This window comes from Ornithorhynchus anatinus, chromosome 18 (assembly GCF_004115215.2).
Source record: "Ornithorhynchus anatinus isolate Pmale09 chromosome 18, mOrnAna1.pri.v4, whole genome shotgun sequence".
In the NCBI taxonomy this organism is placed as follows: Eukaryota; Metazoa; Chordata; class Mammalia; order Monotremata; family Ornithorhynchidae; genus Ornithorhynchus; species Ornithorhynchus anatinus.
Window position 1 is genome coordinate 39,794,786 of NC_041745.1, and position 15,486 is coordinate 39,810,271.

Sequence of the window (15,486 nt, forward strand, 5' to 3'; positions counted from 1 at the left end):
CTCTGCCACTAGCCTGCTGTGTAAACCTGGGCATGTCGGTTAACCTCTGTGGACCTTAGTTTTCCTGTCTGTAAAATGGGGATAAGATACCTGCTCTCCCTACTTCTTAGTCTGGGTGTCTCGTGTGGGATGGAGACAGTGTCTCAATCTGTTTTTCCTGTATCTTCCCTACTGCTTAGAACAGCTTAAATATAATTATTATGCACGCCCAGCAGACACACCCTCCTCAGCAGGTCAGTCAGCTAGCGCGTACACACACAGAGACACACACACACTCCAGAGCAGGGCAGTCAGCACACACACACACACGCATGCACAACCCTGAGCGGGTCAGGCACTCTGCGCATGCCTGCGCACACACTTCATTCATTCGTTGTTGTATTTATTGATTGCTTACTATGCGCAGAGCACTGTACTAAGTGCTTGGAATGTACAGTTCGGCAAAAGATAGAGACAATCCCTGCCCAACAATGGACTCACAGTCTAAAAGGAGAAGGCAGACAGCAAAACAAATAGACAGGCATCAATACCATCAATACACACACACACACACTCTCTCTCTCACTCAGATCAGTCTGTACAGGGACACACACCCCCTGCAGAACCCAGCAAGAAGCAGGCAGAGGCCAACAGCAAGTGAGGAGAGAGACGGCCCCGGGACAGCCCGCAGGGCAAAGGACAAGCGATGAGGGGCGGCCCTGACTCCTCTGAGCCCCTCCACCCTACCCACCCTAGCCACCTCCCCCACGGCTGCAGCCTGGGGGCTCCGGACGGACCGCCGGACAGCGCAGCCTTGGGGAGCGTCATCGGTGACCCCTGACCCACACTACAGCAAAGACAGCGAGCCGATGTTGACCCTGAGCCACGGCCCCCGGGGCTTCAGCATCTGCCTGGACAGCTTCGGCCACCCCTACCCTCACTAGCTTCCTTGCTTGTCTCGGCCTTTACTGGGATCACAAATCATGGGGACCAAAAGTCCTACTCAAGAGGGGTCCCGAGATTGAGACCCATTTTCAACTCATTATGGAGAGGGAACGTGTCCGCTTAATTCTGTTGTATCGTACTCTCCCGAGGAATCAGTTCGGTGCTCTGCACACAGTAAACACTCAATTCATTCCACTGAGCGATTGTTTTTATAGAGGAGGAAACTGAGGCAGAGAGAGAGAGGTCATGTGACTTGTCCAAGGTCATACAGCAGGCCGATGCCCCAGCTGGGACAAGAACCCGGGTCTCCCGACTCCCAGTCAGACCTGTGCTCTTTCCACCAGGCCACACTGTCTCTCTCGGGCCCTCGCATCTCTCTGCGGGGAGAATGAAAAGTCCAATCACTCTCTTAGCAGACTTACCATCATTTTATTGTTAAAAAACATATTTTTCGAGGTGATGTAGGGCAGGCAGGCTAGAAAATATCCAGAGGGAGATTGCGTGTGCCTGAGTCAGTAAAGTGTATGCAAGCGCGTGCGTAGTGTCAGAGTGCCGATGAGAGTGTATCTTAATATACTCTGCACAGTGTGCGTAGTAGGACACTCAGAAGATTGGTTCCTCTGGCTTTAGCCCCTCCACACCCTATTTCTGTGGTGAATATTTTGCCCCTTCTCAGGGGTGTCAGATCTTCTTAAGCTCTGTGACGATGAAAAATGGAAAGAAGCCGTGGACCTGCAAAACTTAATCCTAGTAATAATGGAGGGAGGAGGCTTTTCTTGGGAGGGGAGTGGAAGGCAGAAGGGAACAGAGAGGATGTGCTTGACAAGCCGGTTTTCTAGGCTGTCTGCCTTATTCCTATTGTTGCATTGTGCCTGTTCTGTCAGTGTGCCGAGGGGGCTGGTGGGAGGATGAACTTATTCAGCCCGGTGTCCGGAGAATTGCCAAGAGATCAGAGTAAGAGGCAGCGTATTCTCCTTATTTTGTGTGTAGGAAATGTGGGAGCGTCATCTCCCTCCTAGAATGGAGATCCCCTTCAATCTTGGAATCGCCACTTGCTCAGCAGATCTTCCTTTCCAAAGGTGTGCGTTTAGTTCACCAAGCACAGTTGCTCCTGATCAAGGGCTCTCTGCTACTTGTTTATTCTAGTTTGGTGTCCACTCTCTACCTCATCTGTTTGTTGGTTCTAGTTGGGTGGCCACTCTCTACATTATCTGTCTGATTGTTCTATTTGGGTGGCCACTCTCAAACTTATCTGTTGGCTTGCTTGTCTCAGATGAGTGGCCCCAAGCTCTACCGTATATCTTTGCTGTAGTTGGCTTCCACTCTCTGCCTTATCTGTTTGTTTGTTTGTTTGTTCGTTCTCTGGTTTGGTGTCCACTCTCTACCTTATTTCTTTGTTTGGTCTAGTTTGTTCTCCACTCTCTACCTTATCTCTTTATTTGTTCTAGTTTGGTGTCCCACTCTCTACCCTATCTGTTTGTGTGTTCGTTTCCATTTGGTGTCCACTCTCCTCCTCCCCATCCAGATTTTCAACCTTGGTTTCTTCTTGATCTCTGTCTCTATCTCTCTCGATTCACTGAGCCCCGCAAATGCCGCGTAGTATTGAAGATTCTTGGGCTGTGAGGGGAAGAGTTTCTGTATTTTGGTTTTGTTTTGTTTGCCCCCCAAAAATGTGTCCACCCAAACTCCCACACCAGAGATCCGGCAGAGGCAGCAGTAAAATCCTTTTTTAAGTTCTTGGTTCCTGGCCTGTGCACATGACCGGGCTCTGTTGCTTCCTGTCCTCTTCCCTTAATCATGAGTCGTGATTCTTCACAGACACACCTCGGGGTTTTCAGAGTCACTCCTCAGAGCTCCGGGTCTGGGAGAGAGTTTCTTACAAAAGCCAGGAGCGGAGCTCAGAGAAGCATGCATCATGTAGACTCCGTCAGAACGTTTTCAAAGAACAGATCCGTGGGGACTGGGAGGAGTTGACGGGATTAGCTGGGGGGTGAGAGCAGACGATTAGATCATTTTGTCCCGGTATTCCTGGAATGGGCTTAATCTCCAATATGGCGGATTTTTATCAAGTTTTGGAAGCTGTCCAGTTCAGCGGTGTTGTCTTTTCTGAGCCTCTTGGACTGGGGAGATTCCATTTTCATAACTTTGTCTCCATCGTTCCTTCTCTTTACAAGTTATATTTAATGGCTTCCTGTGACTTTGCATGATGTTAGGAACCAGAGGACGTGGGTTCTGCTACCGCTCCGCCACTTGTCTGCTGTGTGACCCTGGGCAAGTCACTTCACTTCTCTGTGCCTCAGTTACCTCTTCTGTAAAATGGGGATTGAAAATGTGAACACCGCATGGGTCAACCTGATTATCCTGTACCTACCCCAGTGCTTACAACAGGGCTTGGCACATAGTAAGCACTTAACAAATACCATAATAATAATGAAAAAAAGATGTTCCTCACTTTTATTTTGTAATCGAAGAGTTATACAGGACTTGTTCGGGTGTGTCTGTGTGCTGATGTATGTGGAAGTGGGGATGAGGGGGTAGGGTAGAGGCAGTTCTTTGAAAGGATTTAGCCCAGGCAACAACAGTAATTGAGTAGTAGTAGTAATGCTGTGGTACTTGTTAAGCACTCACTATGTGTCAAGCACTTCTAAGCCCTGGGGTAGATACCAGTTAATCAGCTCAAACAAACTCCTTGTCCCACATGGGGCTCAAAGGTCTTAAGTAGGAGGGAGAACCAGTATTGCATCTCCAATTTTATGGTTGCGGGAACTGAGGCACAGAGAAGTGAAGCCAAAGAGAAGCAGTGTGGCTTAATGGGTCGAGCATGGGCCTGGGAGTCAGAAGAACTTGGGTTCTAATCCCCCCTCCACCATGCGTCTCTGCTGTGCGACCTTAGACAAGTCACTTCACTTCTCTGGGCCTTAGTTACCTCACCTCTAAAATAGGGATTGAGACTGAGCCCCATGTGGGGCAGGGACTGTGACCAACCTGATTAACTTGTATCTATCCCAACGCTTAGAACAGAGCTTGTCGCATAGTAAGCACTTAACAAGTACCATAATTATTATTATTATTATTACTTGCCCAAGGTCACACAACAGGAGCGTGGCAGAGCCGGGATTAGAACCCAGGTCCTCTGACTCCTAGGCCCGTGCTCTTTCCCGGAGTCAGGCTCGTTCCGCGGGCGCAACGGCAAGACTTTCCTGTAGAAAGAGACTAACTGCCTGAATGAATGCAGAAACGAAACAGACCATTACGTGAAACAGAATCGATGTGGTTCAGTGAGAACATACACGGCGTCCTGTTTCCATGAGGTTCTTCTCGTCCTCGATAGCTGGCTGATATGCTAAAGACCAGACCCGTAGAGAGATCTTTGAAACGGGGAATGTCCCTCTGGTCTGTGCTTTCATCCGAGAAAATAGCATGATTGGTTACCTGAAGAGATAAGCATTTTTTTTAAGAAACAATGTGTTCCCTCATGGCTGCAAAGATTCCAGGCAGTCTCGAGCTTTTGAGACGGAAGAATTCATATTTAGCGATTATTTCTTTCCCCCCTTCACTAATTACATAGTTTGCCTCTCATGGGGAAAGAGGATTCTGTCGGGGTAACAGAATATTTTATGCACTTGTGTGCTAAAATGATAGAGATATATAAGTCCATTGAGTAAAGAAAATAAACCATACCGATTCGTTTATATTTTGAACGCGGCAAGCGTCCGCCCTGAGACTTGTTAATTGTCAGAGGCAGCCAGACTGGGGGCAGCTTTTCTCTACAAAGAAGCGTGGGGAGCGGGAAACATAAATCCTGGATGCTAATCCCAGCTCTGCCCCTGGCCTGCTGTGTGACCTCAGGCAAGGCACTTAACCTGTCTGTGCTTTGGTTTCCTCATCTGTAAAATGGGTGAGGACATCCGCTCTTCGTACCTCTTAGAGTGTGGGACAGGTACTGTCTGATCTGATTACCCTTTATCTACCCCCGACAACTTTGTCCCCGATTTAGCTCAGATGAAGAGCCTAATAAATGAACGGAAGTGAGAAGCAGCATGGCCTAGTGGATAGATCCCAGGCCTGGAAGTCAGAAGGACCTGGGTCTAATGCCGGCTCTGCCTCTTCTCCACTCTAGACTGTAAGCTCGTTGTGGGCAGGGAATGTGCCGAATTATATTGTACTCTCCAAAGCGCCGAGTACAGAGCTCTGCACACACTAAGCGCGCTCTAAATATGACTGACTGACTGATTGTGCCTCAGTTACCTCATCTGTAAAAAGGGGATTAAGACTGTGAGCCCCACACAGGACAGACACTGTGCCCAACCCGATTTGCTTGTATCTGCTCCAGCACTTTGTACAGTTACTGGCACATAGTAAAAGCCTAACAAATACCAGTTATTAACTGTTGTTATAAGCACGTTGCCGGGAGGGAATGTGTCTGTTCTATTGTACTCTCCCTTAGTACAGTGCTCTGCACACAGTAAGTGCTCTATGAATACGATTATCTGAGGCAGGGAAATCAGGGGAGTTGTCATCTGGGGGAGGGGAACTGTACCCCCACCCTTGAACGATGACCATTTCACCCCTCTCTCCTGGGGAATGAGGTTCCGGCAGGCTGGCTCAGACTCGCCCCGGAGCCAATCAGAGCGCCCAGACAGCCGGGAGAGACCTTGAGAGAGAGAGAGAGAAAGCGAGAGACAGAGAGAGAGAGATCTTGTGAATAAAAATAGGAGCCAACCTCTGTGAGCTTGGAGAGAGCGGGAGGAAAATTGGCTCATCTCCTGCCTTGTAAGCCTTCTCTCCGGTCTCCCTCCCGCCAGCTAATTTCAGGCCTTACCCAGTCCCCAGAAGAGGGAGACGCAAGCGGATCCAACGCCCCGAGTACATAATGCAGTTGGGCATTAGGAAGCTGGTTCCAGCCTCATTTTAGACCTCTGATGAGGACAGTTTGTTTTTGCACGCTGTGTGTGCTGGAAGAGCATTGGGGGGTGGTTGGGCCTTGATGGGCTCTCCTGTCCAGCCTGTGGCATCCCCTCGTGGACATTTCCCTGTCGTTTTCCCTCGAGAAGCCCCCCGCCCCCCAATCAAGCCCTAAATACAGGCGTTGACATCTCTCTTGATGTCATTTGGAGCACGGTGCCAGGTGAGGTGAGCTGCCTCAGTCAGTTGTATTTATTGAGCACTTACTGTGTGCAGAGCACTGTATTAAGCACTTAGGAGAGGTTACGTGGCACCAGAAGGAATGAAAGGAGCAGGGAGTTGCAGACTGGAGGAGGAAAATAGAAGCGCTGAAGGTAGTTGGTCCCCAGAGAGTCACTTGTGCTTGGTGAGACGAGGAGAAGGAGCACGAGAAACAGGGTGGTGTTTATTTTCTCCTTCACGCTTACTCATTTACTTTTGAGACCCACCGGCGGTCCTTTCTGTGGCATCGTCGAAATCGGCTCGTCGGGACCGCTCAGCGGGGCACAATAAGCATATTATCGCCCAGAGCCGAGCGCGGATTCAAATCGAGCTTGACCGAACCGTTGGATTCGGCCGCGGGACAGGCGAGCTCTGTGAGATCTCTCTGTCCCGCGGTACAGAGTGGCCATAGAGACGGGGGCAGATGATGAACAAGCTGCCTTTGTTGGGCGAGCTCCAGGCGAGAAGCTCTGTCCGGCCTCCTCAGAGGAGCTTCCTGTGCTTCTCCCTGACGGGAATGAAAGGAGCGATGAAGAGAGACCCTGTCCTGCAGCCCCAACCTTTCCCGGACCCGCCTTCCCTGTCGTCCTTAGCGTTCTCAAAGGCAGCCGGAGACACCGACGACCCAGAGTGTCATGGCATCCCCTCCAGTTCCGACACCCTGAGAAGGGAAGCCGTGTGGCCTAATAATAACGATAATAATAATTCTGGTATTCGTTAAGCGCTCGCTGTGTGCCTGCGTTGTACTAAGCTCTGGGGTGGATACAAGCAAATTGAGTTGGACACAGTTCCTGTCCCACATGGGACTCACAGTCCTAATCCCCATTTTACAGAGGAGGTAACTGAGTCACAGAGAAGAGTAGTGATTTGCCCAAGGCCACACAACAGGCAAATGGCCGAAATGGGATTAGAACCCAAGTCCTCTGACTCCCAGCCTGTGCTCTTTCCACTAGGTCATATTACTTCTCACGCTGCTCCTGCTCATTAATCAATCATCAGTGGTATTTGAGCAATTACGGTGTGCAGAGCACTTAGTAAGTGCTTGACAGAATACATGACAACAGAATGGGTAGACAGTTTCTCTGCCGAAAATATCAGTCTGTCAGTCGTCTTATTGAGCGCTTACTATGTGCAGAGCACTGTACTAAGCTTGGGAGACTACGATATAACAGTGTAACAGACACATTTCCTGCCCACAACGACCTTAACAGTCTAGAGGGGAAAATGACACATGGTCATCTTTGTACAGATCAGAGTACCTGCCTCAGACTTCCATCCTGTATAAATCATCATAATTGAATGTGTTCATTGAGCAATTGCCCATAGGACACTGTAGTAGGTGTTTGAGAATATACAGAAGATGTCAAATGTGCTCCTGCCCTCAAGGAGCTTCGAGTGCAATGGGAAAGGCAAGCAGGCACAAGACTTCAAATGTGCTAGGCATATGAGTAAAGGAATTCATTCATTCAATTGCATTTACTGAATGCAATTAGAGAAGCAGCGTGGCTCAGTGGAAAGAGCATGGGCTTTGGAGTCAGGGCTCCTGAGTTCGAATCCCAGCTCTGCCACTTGTCGGCTGTGTGACTGTGGGCAAGTCACTTAACTTCTCTGGGCCTCAGTTCCCTCATCTGTAAAATGGGGATTAAGACTGTGAGCCCCACGTGGGACAACCTGATTCCCCTGTGTCTACCCCAGCGCTTAGAACAGTGCTCGGCACATAGTAAGCGCTTAACAAATACCAACATATACATATATTTTCTGAGCGCTTACTGTGTGCAGAGCACTGTACTAAGCGCTTGGAAAGTCCAGTTCGGAATATAAGCAACGATAGAAAACTAAAATAAGCCACAGGAAAATAAAACAGCTTTGCACCTGAAGTAATAATATTGGTATTTTTAAAGAACCTAATGATTGTTGTGTACTGCGTTTTAAACCCTTGTTAGATGGGAGATCAACAAAAGCACAAAACACATTTCCTGATTATAGGAAGGTTACATTCTAATGGGACTGTTAAGGTTTGATTCAAATATGAAATAGAAATCCTTGTTCATTTTGCAAGTTGAAACCACACTGAGGGAAGAAACCTCTCTCAACTGGGAGAGATACAATATTAACTTTGGGTCACCTTTTAAGTGAAAGAGAAACATCCTGGAGAATACCTCGATCGCCTTTGATACTGAAACGTTTGTCTTTTGATTCTTTCAGATTTGCTGAACTACTAAATCCAAACCAGTTATTTCCTCTAGACTCTGGTAAGTTCTATGCAGTTTTATTCTCAAAGAAAACTGATTGGTTGATATCTAACAAGAAAATGTGTATTATACTGATGGCATTCCTGTTGTATAGGATATGGTTTTTATGCATTCACTTTTGTATTTTCAAGACAGTTGTGGTTTTAAAAGATAAAAAAAGTCTCTCCTAGCTGAGATCTGTGCAAGACCCGAAGGGTTTTATGACTTTCTGGGCTCTTCCCTGTCTCCTCCATAGCCTCAGTCTTCAATCCTAAATCCTAAACCAGGCTCTCCTTGAGGGTAGAAACCGTGACTACTCATTCTTTTGTCCTGTCCCAAGTGCTTAGTACAATCCTCGGCACACTGTAGGTGCTTAATACATACTGTTGAGGAGCGGCATGGCTTAGTGTATAGAGCCCTGGCCTTGGAGTCTGTTCTGTGACCTTGGATGAGTCACTTCACTTCTCTGGGCCTCAGTTCCCTCCTCTGTAAAATGGGGATGAAGACTGTGAGTCCCACATGGGACAGGGACAGTGTTCAACCCAATTTGCTTTTATCCACCCCAGGGCTTAGTACAGTGTGTAGCACATAGTAAATGCTTAAAAAAGCCACAAGTATAATAATAATGATTATCATCATTATTAATTTAGTGGCTCCTGCCAAACTCCACAGTTGCTCGTAATTATAATATTTCCAAAGTGCTTGCTCCGTGCTAATAATAATAAAAATAATAATAATAATTGTGGTATTTGTTAAGCACTTACTTTGCACCAGACACTGTCTGTCTGACTGTTTTCTTGCCCTCGGGCTTTGAGGCCTGCATGAATCACAGCTCCCTTTTGATCCCGGGTCCCCTCCCTCTTCCTTGTGTCCTTGAGTCCTTGAGGTGCTCCTGTATCTTTGATCTTTCTTCTGCAACCGTTTGGAGAAAGTGCCTGCTCAATTATAATAAAAGTGCTCGCTCTAGGATAAGCCCCGAGGAGATACAAGATAACGAGAGCAGAGCCAGCCTAGGTCCCACACAGGGCTCACAGTCTTCTCCCCCTTTTACAGATGAGGAAACTGAGGCCCAGAGAAGTTAAGCGACTTGTCCGAAAGGCCAGTAGCAGAGCTGGGACTAGAAGCCAGCTGTTCTGGCTCCTTGCTCTTCCCATTTGGCAGTACTACCTAGCCAACTTAGTCACCCAAACCAGCGGGCGACGGTCACTCTGGTAGCTCTTGTCTTACGCTACCCTCACAGGCCGACTGAAGGGATACTCGGCCTTCCAGTTTCTTTTGGAACTCAGGGTGTCCTGAAAACTTAGAGAAGCAGCATGGCCTAGTGGCTAGAGCCCGGGCCTAGGAGTCGGAAGGAGCAGAGTTCTAATCCTAGCTCCTCCACTTGTCTGCTGTGTGACCTTGGACAAGTCACTTCACTTCCTCTGAGCCTCAGTTTCCTCAACTGCAAAATGGGGATTAAGACCGTGAGCCCCACGTGGGACAGGGACTGTGTCCGACCTGATTATCTTTTATCTTCCCCAATGCTTAGAACAGTGCCTGACACATAGTAATCCCTTAAATGCCATAAAAGAATAAAAAAGAGAGATCCTTCTGATTCCCAGGCCTGTGCTCTATCCATTGAGCCACACTGCTTTCCGGTTCACGTCTCTGTTAAAAATTGACTGTTATTTGGTCTATGTATGTGGGGGGGGGGGGGGGATGACGTCTAGATCTTGACTCTTATGACTGCAGTCAATTCTCATCCTTCTCTGCTGTTTTTTGTGCTGGCAGAGTTTTCAAATTAGTCTAATTCAGTACCGAGAATTCTCCCGTACTGGCAGATCACACACTGAGATGGTAGGTGCTGCACTTTCTAACTCTCCAAATCACTTTAATCCTGACCAGATGCTTGAAATTATATCTGGACTTGGCCAGGCTTTTATCTGCGTGTTCAGCGGGAAGATCTGCTACAAGGGACTGTGGGGAGAGTCTTTGCTTCTGCTCTAAATGAGGCTGAGTGGGGCCAACGAGGGGGAAAAGAAAAATCAAATCCTAGGAAATAGTGTCACCTGCACATTTAAAACCTCTTTTCCAACCGCCACCTTCCCTGATGGGTTTGATGGATGGGTTTCTGGTTTCTGATTAGTCAGTACTTTCATTCATTCAACCGTATTTATTGAGCGATTACTGTGTGCAAACCACTCTACTAAAGCGCTTAGGAGAGTACAGTGTAACAATAATCAGACACATTCCCTGCCCAAAACGAGCTCTCCAGCCCTATGCTCAGCCTTCATGTCCTGTATATTTTTACTGATGTAGAAAGAGTCCCTTTTATCTATACATCCAGTGTGTTCCAGCTTCCTCCGGGTTTGCCCTATGTCTGCCTCACCCTCTAGACTGTAAACTCCTTGAAGGCAAGGTATGCATGTCTTACCACTGTCATGCTCCCCAAGCGCTTAGAACAGTGCACTGAACCTAGTAGATACTTTTACTGCCATGACTAGTCGTCGCTCAATACCACTGATTAATTTTTAGGAATAGATTTCATTTCTTCCAAGTGCTTATACTTTATCAATGATGAAGAAAAGGAACATATTGAAAGTGCAGTCACCCAGATGTGAGATTTTTCATGATTTAAAAAGAAAATGATCTTCCCTCCTCAAGTTCCACCCTGTACCCACCTCCTCTCCCTGCCCTTACTCCCTGGTCCCCATTCATTTGATTCTTTAGAAACCAGAGACTACCAACTGCCTCTTTACAAATATTTCATTTACATTTCTGTCTTGTGAGTTGCTCTTCGTTTGACCAGCGCTGGGTTTGATCTCAAAAATAATGGGAAAGAGAGAGTGAATGCCACCCATTTTGACCGTAAGCCCTCTAGACTGTAAGCTCAATGTGGGCACAGAATGTGTCCATTTATTGTTGTACTGTACTCTCCCAAACGCTTACTACAGTGCTCTGCACACAGTAAGCGCTCAACAAATACAACTGAATGAATGAATGAACCATGCAGTTGAAGGTTAAAAAAACAGAAATCTGACATTCCTTTCTAGTAGTTCGTGATTCTATTCCCTGACCCTTTGGCCACCTTTTTCTTTCCACCTTGAGTGATATTTAACCTAATTCACTGAGTCGTCTTGCCTACCCCTTCCCCTCCTCCCCCGTACATGCAGCCACCGTGGGGAAACTCTCATTTTCTCTTGAATCAGGGTCCTGAAACCCGCGTTTTTGTGGTGATAAGGAAGTCCCAGAGGCAGAGAATACCTTAAGGGGTGAAGGTGGATAAAAGCCAGAACTGTCCGGAATGGGACTCCAGTAAAACCCTTCCAGTTCAGTGATTTCCAAGTGGAAGATTTGGGTTGAGCTGACTCGTTCAGGCTGCTTCTCCTTGGGTTGGGTGAGTGTCTCAGGTGGGCAGGGCCCGAGCTGCAGACGGGGACAAGTATTCATAACTCGAATCCACATCTGTTCTAAGCCTCATTTAAACAAAAAAAGTTAACCCCATTCTACGCCACTTACCCTTGCGGAGGCCATTTTAAAAGTAGCAAAAGGGTTTATCCCGGAAAGGCCTCTTGGAGGAGATATGCCTTCAATAAGGCTTTGAAGTCGGGGAGAGTGATGGTCTGTCGGAGATGAGGAGGGAGGACGTTTCAGTCAGGACGTGGGTGAGAGGTCGGCGGCGAGATAGATGAGAGGCAGGAACGGGCCAGAGCCCGATCGCAGTCCCTGCCAGCCTCTTTCACTATGACCAGAGCTGGCTCGCCAGCTAAAGAGCGTCACTCGGGGCTTTGAAAGTGAAAACTCAGCACCTGTTAGCTCTCGGATCAGTTAACTGTAGCCCGTGCCGAAGTTCGGTGCATCTCAGGGACCCAGGAGCCCACAGGAAGATTGCCCCAGCCCCAGATCCACAGGGGGTGAAGAAGCAGGTGGAGAGGCAGTGTGGCCTATTGGCTAGAGTACAGGCCTACTAGACAGAAGGACCTAGGTTCTAATCCCCACCTCCACCATTCGTCTGCTGGTTGACCTGGGGCAATCACTTCACTTCTCTGGGCCTCATTTCCTACATATGTAAAATGGGGATTAAGACTGGGAGTGTCCAGTGTGGCTCCTGATTAGCTTGTATCTACCCTAAGTATCTAGAACAGTGTCTGGCACATAGTATTTAACAACGAAGCATGGTGGTCTAGTGGATAGAGCCGGGGCCTGGGAGTAGGAAGGACCCGGGTTCTAGTCCCGGCTCAGCCACTTGTCTGCTGTGTGACCCGGGGCAAGTCACTTCACTTCTCTGTGCCTCAGTGACCTCATCTGTAAAATGAGGATTAAGACTGTGAGCTCCATGTGGGACAGGAACTGTGTCCAGCCTCTATCTACCCCTGCGCTTAGAACAGTGTCTGGCACATAGTAAGCGCACAGTACTCATTGTGGGAAGGGAATGTGTCTGTTGTTCATTCATTCAATCTTAATTATTGAGCGCTTACTGTGCAAAGCACTGTACTAAGTGCTTACTGTGGTACTCCCCCAAACATTTAGTGCAGTGCTCCGCACACAGTAAGCGATCAATAAATGCGATTGAATGAATGACTGGATACCAAATAGCACGTGGCTCAGCGGAAAGAGCCCGGGCTTGGGAGTCAGAGGTCATGGGTTCGAATCCCGGCTCTGCCACTTGTCAGCTGTGAGACTGTGGGCAAGTCACTTCACTTCTCTGTGCCTCAGTTACCTCGACTGTAAAAGGGGACTGAAGACTGTGATTCATTCAGTAGTATTTATTGAGCGCTCACTATGTGCAGAGCACTGTACTAAGCGCTTGGAATGTACAAATCCGTAACAAATCGAGACTGTGAGCCTCACGGGGGACAACCTGATGACCCTGTATCTAGCCCAGCGCTTAGAACAGTGCTCTGCCCATAGTAAGAGCTTAACAAATAATAATCAGCGTGGCTCAATGGAAAGAGCGCGGGCTTGGGAGTCAGAGCTTCGCCGCTAGTCAGCTGTGTGACCTTGGGCAAGTCACTTAACTTCTCTGGGCCTCAGTTCCCTCATCAGTCAAATGGGGATTAACAAACTGTGAGCCCCACGTGGGACAACCTGATCACCTTGTATCCCCCAGCGCTTAGAACAGTGCTTTGCACTGTGGGCAAGTCACTTAACCTCTCTGTGCCTCAGTTCCCTCATCTGTAAAATGGGGATTAAGACTGTGAGCCCCACGTGGGACAACCTGATTCCCCTATGTCTACCCCAGCGCTTAGAACAGTGCTCGACACATTTGTTGGCTTAACAAATACCAACATTATTAGTAAGCGCTTCACAAATACCACAAAAAAACAAATACCGACATTATTAAAAATAAAATAAAAGGCGGGGGGAGGCTCCTGCTTTAACGAGCTTTTCCACTAGGTGGCAGTGTCGGCCTTGGTGTCATGGGCCGGAGAAATTGCTGCACCTCCCTGATCAGCCTGCGGGTGGCGCTGTCCTCCCGGGGTCGCTGACCAAACGCTTGGACGCTCTGCAAGTTTTTCAGAGAATCGACCTCTTTCTGAGCAGGATTTTTTTCCTCCAGGTTCAGGGGTGAGGTTGACCTGAGACTGTCTTCACTTAAGTGGAAGGGGTTGGAACAACTGGGAGGAGAGGAAGTTTGGCTTGATCCTTTCTCATATTCATTCATTCAATCGTATTTATTGAAGGCTTAACTGGGTGCAGAGCGTTGTACCAGGTGCTTGGGAGAATACCATTCATTAGCACGGCGACATTCCCTGCCCACAACGAGCTCATAGGCGAGAGGTGGGGAGACAGACATCAATACAGATGAGAAGCAGCGCGGTTCTGTGGAAAGAGCACGGGCTTTGGAGTCAGAGGTCATGGGTTCGAATCCCCGCTCGGCCACTTGTCAGCTGTGGGACTTGGGGCAAGTCACTTCACTTCTCGGCGCCTCAGTTACCTCATCTGTAAAATGGGGATTAAGACTGTGAGCCCCACGTGGGACAACCTGATTCCCCTCTGTCTACCCCAGCGCTTAGAACAGTGCTCGGCACGTAGTAAGAGCTTAACAAATACTCACGTTATCATTATTATTATTACAGATAAATAAAATGACATTTATTGCCATTGTTCTTGTCTGTCTGTCTCCCCCGATTGGACCGTAAACCCGTCAAACGGCAGGGACTGTCTCTATCTGATGCCGACTTGTTCATTCCAAGCGATTAGTACAGTGCTCTGCACGTAGTAAGCACTCAATAAATACTATTGAATGAAAAATGACAGAGCTGGACATAATAATAATGGTGGTATTTGTTAAGCGCTTACTATGTGCCGAGCACTGTTCTAAGCGCTGGGGGAGATCCAGGGGAATCAGGTCGTCCCACGTGAGGCTCACAGTTAATCCCCATTTTACAGATGAGGGAACTGAGGCACAGAGAAGTGAAGTGACTCGCCCACAGTCACCCAGCTGACAAGTGGCAGAGCCGGGAGTCGAACCCATGACCTCTGACTCCGAAGCCCAGGCTCTTTCCACTGAGCCACGCTGCTTCCGCATAAGTGATTTGGGGCTGGGGGTCGGGGGAGAGCAAAGAGAGCAAGTTCCCCAGCCCAATCTGGTAAATGAGGAGACACCTTGAAACAGCTTGGGTAGCGGAAAGAGCCAGGAGACCTGGGTTCTAATCCCAGCTCTGCCTCTGGCCTGCTGGGTGACCTTGGATAGGTCACTTTACCACCCTGTGCCTCAATTTCCTCATCTGAAAATGGGGATGATACCTTTTCTCCCTCCCTCTTAGATTGCCAGCCTCGTGGAGGACAGGGTCAGTGTCTGATCAAATCGACTTGTATTTACCCCGAGTATTAGCACATAGTACATAGCACATATTAGCACATAGAATTTTTTAATGGTATTTGCTAAGCGCTTACTGTACGCCAGGCACTGGGGTAGATACACGCAATTCAGGTTGGCTACAGTCAATGTATGGGGCTACAGCCTTAATCCCCATTTTACAGGTGAGGCAACCGAGGCATGGAGAAGTGAAGTGACTTAAGGTAGCACAGCAGACAGGTGGCAGAGGTGAGATTAGAACCCAGGTCCTCTGACTCCCAGGCCCAGGCTCTTAACACTTGTCTGAAGCCTTAACTTAGATCTTTATTATAGCCTCCCCCAGAGGGAAAATAAGTTGTCCATTCCTGGCATCTATACTACAGA

The 15,486-nt window shown here is 48.2% G+C and overlaps 1 protein-coding gene across 1 annotated transcript in view; it reads left to right on the top strand.

Annotated features, from left to right (window-relative positions):
* The first annotated feature begins 8,299 nt into the window (after positions 1 to 8,299).
* Positions 8,300 to 15,486, top strand: part of GNG12 (G protein subunit gamma 12) — a 41,385-nt gene continuing 34,198 nt past the window's right edge. Inside the window, exon 1 of the mRNA XM_029046810.2 lies at positions 8,300 to 8,342. The gene's annotated coding sequence lies outside the window, so the exon portion shown is untranslated. The remainder of the gene's footprint in view (positions 8,343 to 15,486) is intronic.